The sequence below is a fragment of the Triticum aestivum genome, chromosome 7A (genome assembly GCF_018294505.1).
Source record: "Triticum aestivum cultivar Chinese Spring chromosome 7A, IWGSC CS RefSeq v2.1, whole genome shotgun sequence".
Classification (NCBI taxonomy): Eukaryota; Viridiplantae; Streptophyta; class Magnoliopsida; order Poales; family Poaceae; genus Triticum; species Triticum aestivum.
Window position 1 is genome coordinate 615,389,857 of NC_057812.1, and position 5,790 is coordinate 615,395,646.

Below are 5,790 nucleotides of genomic sequence, written 5' to 3' on the forward strand. Positions count from 1 at the left end.
AGTTAGTATCAGAGGCAGCGGTTGCCGTTAGGTGTCATGTACGTATCCTCCCAACATGGATTCAGTACAGGAATGACAAAGACGAAACCCAGTTCAACACCTTCCTCGACCATTTATCTGTAAGTATGGTTATGTATGGAAACTAGTAATATCGTCTTGCTCTGTCCCATACTTTCTAGGTTGCTGATAATGAGACTCCCATAATTTTCAACAGATGAGGTTCAAGTTGGATAGCCAAGATGATGCAACCAGACAAGCTTGCACCCATGTTTTCAAGTCTGCTCTGCGACAGTATCGGTATAACTTGAGGAAAACTCACTTTGAAGGCAAGGCTAACAGTGAACTTTCCCAAACATCTCCAGTGGAAAATATATCGGATGAAGACTGGAGGGGCCTCGTTAAACACTGGTCTGATCCGAAGTATCAGGTACATTATATATATGTGATCAGATCACATGTTGAAGTCCTATTTACGCATGTGCCACACAAATCTATCTTCTTGTAGGTGAACTGTTCAAAGAACAAGGCCAACCGTACGAAAGTGAAATTCCAACAGACGACAGGATCTCGTAGCTATATTGCACACTGCGAGGCTCTTGTAATTAGCTGCTGTTTCACTCTTTTTGCTGTACCATATTATCAGATCTATATTGACTTGTTCCAAATGCAGAGGAAAGCCCGCAAGGACCAAAAAGTACCTGAACCAAATGTTGTGGAAATCTTCAAGGACTGTCACACCAGCAAGAAGAAGGGCATGACTACACCAGTCAAAGCCGCTGTTGTAAGTCCTTAATCCTCATGCCTTTTAACTACTACTTACTCTGACTTGTGCCTTGAACTGCATGGTTTGCAGCCAATGTCTATTACTCTTTTCAATTTTATACACAATTGTCTTAGCGTATCATTGCACCTTACAAGGTTTAAAAGAGAGGAGTGATGTTCCTTTGATCTTGACCTGTAATCTAGTTCCGTGCTGGACTTGCCCACACAACGTTACAATTGCCTGTTTGTCTGTTCTCAGTTGTTTTGTGATATGAATGATGTCATACTATGCTTACCGTATTATAAACTTCGTCTCTTTATCCTTAGCCCTCAATACAATGTGAAGAAATAGACAATACATTAGCGATGGTACATGGTCATATGTTTGGAACCTGGTTTTATTATGTACTTTGCAATAAAATACAACTAATATTTTACATGGGTTCACCAGAATAAGTTCTGTATATAGACCAAAGCTATTTTGTTTGGTTTTGCTGCCTCCTTAATATCTTCTGTTCTGGTACTACCAATGTAAAACCTCAACTTTTCAGCGAGCTATGGAAAAAATGGTGGAACCGCCACCTTCTGAAGGTGGCGAGGCAACTATAACCGCAATGTCAGCTCTTGCTGCAGTGGGTCAATACCTGTCCACTAACAGTGCCAAAAGCACGTTCCTGCGTAATACTGGGTTGGTTGTTAAGGCAATCTCGTCCAAACTGCCTCATGATCAAGATATGCAAGCTCAAAACAATGTTGTATCTGCGCTCCAGACACAAGTCCATTCCCTAACAGAGACCCTTTGTGAAAGAAGGAGAGACATTGTTCTATGTTGTCAAGGTATGCATGGCTTTGAAACCAGACTATCAGACATTTGCTATGTTGTTTATGAGCCTAGGGTAACTTAAGGCGAAGGTTATGGTGCTCAATCGGACAATACAACACGAAAACATAACAGTTAGGTCAAATGAACTGAGCTTCTGAACTTTTGGTGGTGCATTTATCTGCTAGACTATTAACTTTTATGCCAACCTTCCTTTTGTTTTCTAGTTGTAATTTTTTTGGTGCGATACAAAATTTGTTCTTAACCTGCAACCACCGGCTGAAGAAAACAGCAAGCCAATTTTGTATAGTGTAGGGTGTTCCCTATATTTTCACTGGTGGCGAACTTTGATGGCCAGTGGATGTAATATGTGTAATAGCCGTGATACTCTAGCGTAAGTTGCTTGCTTATTTATTTCCTTATTGTCTTGTTTATTTGTTTTCATGTAGTCAGTGCAGTTCTTTTTCCGCGGTTTGCTAGTGGCCGCAATAACCTATTTTTTGAAACTAGGCCACATTAACCATGGGCTCCATATTTACTGTAGTTAACATGGGCCTCCTACGGGCCGTAGAAACAATGGGCCTTCTAAGGGCCGTAGAAACAATGGGCCTTCTACGGGGCATAGAAACAATGGGCCTTATACGGACCATAGACACAATGGGCCTTCTACGGGTCGTATCATCAATGGGCCTTCTACGGGCCGTATGATCGATTGGCCAAACATGGGCCAATAACAGACCACATTATGGCCGTAAATGGGCTAGAGTTGAAATTGCCCGTTCATGGGCCAACCATAACGTGTCATTGTTTATCGGTCGTATTTGATGACGCTATGAAAACGGCCCAATGTATTAACGGACCACAAACGGGCCGACTGTAACCACGGGCTGAATTTGGCCCACAAGTAGAAAATGACAGTAACGGGCCGAAAGTAAACGAATGTTGGAAATGAGCCCAAGAATAAATGGGCCCTGAGAAGGCCGAAAGATAACATGGGTTGGAAATGGCCCAACAGAATAATGGGCCGTTAATGGGTATAAAGTGATACACTATTCATTACGGGCCAGTTTTACCACGGGCTGTTAATGGGCCGAGGGTTACTAAGGGCCTCATATGGGCCAAAAAACGTCATGGGCCATACATGGGCCGGAAGTAAAAATGGGCTAGAATTATATTGGATGGCCCAGATGATGCTACTGTTCCTAATTCGGATAGGTCGTAAACGGGCCCTGGGTTAGCGGGCTGTAAATGGGCTATATGCGAATAGGCCGTTAACAGGCTTGCCATGGGCCGGCCCGCCACCTTTTGACCAAGTCAAACGGGCCGACCTTTTCATAGGAATGGGCCTCTGTTGGGCCGTGCCATGTGTCGACGTATCATAGGCGCTTTGGGTCCAATGAGTGGATGACATTTGTCCCAGCGGTGAGCCGACACATGTTTCCTCCACCCAATGATGATTTTACACATGGAAAATACCGATTGGTCGGGGCTGTTAACGGGTTATCGGATCCAAAACCGGTGGATGCCACGTGTTCCCTCACGGTGGATGCCACGTGTCGGTCACCCTTGACGAAAGCACTTCTGTGATGCGCGATTTATCGTCATGGAAGTGGACACTTCTGTGATGGTAATTTTGGTAATGCCATGGGACACTTCTACGACAGCACAAGTATGACTATCTTGATAATGTCATAAATTTGTCATGGATGTACATGCATGACAGAAAACGTGACCTACTGTGACAAACATGTATGATCACGGAAGTGTTTTTTTTTGTAGTGTAGGCAAGGTAAAGTCATAACAACATCAATCTCAGAACATAATGGATACTAGGGATCAAGCCCTAACAAAAGTAACTCGATTACATGATGAATCTCACCCAACTCCTCACCGACCAGCGAGCCTACGAAGGAATTACTCACTCCCGGTGGGGAGCATCATGGAATTGGCGATGAAGGAGGGTTGGTGATGATGAAGATCAAAGATCCCCCTCTCTGGAGCCTCGAACGGACTCCAGATCTGGCCTCCCGATGAAGAAGAGGAGGTGGTGGTGGCTCCGTATCGTGAAATGCGATGAAACTTCCTCCCTAATTTTCTCTCCACATATGGTTATTTAAGGAGTTGGAAATAGGGTATGGGGGGGCACCAGGTGGGCACAACCCACCTGGGCGTGCCTGGAGGGGGTGGCGCGCCCTGATGTGTTGTGCTCAACTAGCCCCCCCCCCCTCTGGTGGTTCTTGGCTCCAGTATTTTTTATATATTCTGAAATAATTCTCCAAAAAGTTTCATTCCAATCCGAGAACTTTCATTTCTGAACAAAAACAACACCATGGTAGTTCTACTGAAAACAACGTTAGTCTGGGTTAGTTTCATTCAAAGCATGCAAATTAGAGTCCAAAACAAGAGCAAAAGCATTAGGAAAAGTAGATATGGCGGAGACGTATCACTTGTATCTGGCCGTGGTGGGACTAAATTTTTGTTGAGAGTGGGTGATTTGTCGATAGTTGCTCTGGGCAAAGCATATTGTCACCGTGATTGTGCCGTTATTCGCTGCCAGATAAGCCACATGGCAACACGTTGCTGTGCGATGGCTGTTAGTATGACTCTTGGCAATATCTTGTGTTTGTCGAGCTCTGCATGTTGCCGAGATATACTGTCGGCGTCTTTGAATTTGTGGAGCGCCTGTGCTTTAGCTCTCAGTGAATAGCCTCGCACTTAGCGTGTAAGAAAATTCCAGTAGTGTATAATGCAAGGTGATAATATAAGAAAGGTGCTTGCAAAAATAAACCATTTTTTAAGCGCATGTGCTTATATGTATAACTCAAATGCTTACTTAGAGCATCTACAACCTGATACCCTATATCAGTCCCAAACACACGGGCAACCTGCTCGGACAGTGCTCGGGCCGAAAAAAACATACAACAGGATTGGGAATCCAGCCCAAGCATCTGGGTTGTCCGGTACTCCTCATACCCAACCTATATCTGGGCGTATATAGGGACGCCCGGACATGCTGGCCACATAGGTTGTGGCCCACTATGTCCCGTCATGACCCCATGCAACCCCCATCAGACTAGTTCTTCGTCCACAATCGAACACTCCGCTCACTCAGTTCTCCTACCATTATAATCCCCCTTCCCGTCCCTTTCCTCTACCATTGCAAGCTTAGGTAGATTGTTCGACAGCAAGAGGTCGATTCCATCTACTGGGACGATCTCTTGAAGGAGGATGACTTCTTTCTCCAGGGCGACATCGTGGGTCCCAAGCTCAAAGGCCCTCTGTTGCAAGACAACAAGACGATCAGTCGGATACAAGACAAAATGAACCTACGACTACCAGAACAGCTTAAGCCGAGACTCTAGTTCATGAGTAGTTCATAGTCATAGGTTTTTTCACACATATAAACCTACTAGGACACTCACTCGGACACACGTGTGGGGGTTGCACTCCGAGTGCGAGAATCAACAAAGTGTCAGTTCAGGAAGACTCCCGCCGACTGCCCGCAATCGACGACAGTCTCGATGACATCACCCAGTGGATGCACTCAGCGTGCCCCCACTGGAAGACGTCCACTCGGATGGTCAACAAAAAAATGGTCGGCAACCGTGCTTAGAGCAAAACTGCTAAGTTCTAAGACTCCCACCGACTACTTCTAGTTGACGGCAGTCTCGGGGACTACACCCAATGGGTCCACTCAGCATGCCCCCATGATGTCTATTGCACAACTTTATCTTGGTAGACGTTGTTGGACCTCCAAGTGCAGAGTTTTGTAGGACAGTAGAAATTTTCCCTCAAGTGGATGACCTAAGGTTTATCAATCCGTGGGAGGCGTAGGATGAAGATGCTCTCTCTCAAACAACCATGCAACCAAATAACAAAGAGTCTCTTGTATCCCCAACACATCCAATACAATGGTAAATTGTATAGGTGCGGTAGTTCAGCGAAGAGATAGTGATACAAGTGTAATATGGATGGTAGATATGGGTTTTGTAATATGAAAATATAAAAACATCAAGGTAACTAGTAGTAAAAGTGAGCGAAAACGGTATTGCAATACTTGGAAACAAGGCCAATGGTTCATACTTTCACTAGTACAAGTTCTCTGAACAATGATAACATAACTAGATGATATGGCAATCCCTCAACGTGCAACAAAAGTCACTCCAAAGTTCCTATCGCGGAGAACATAAGATGAAATTGCTTGTAGG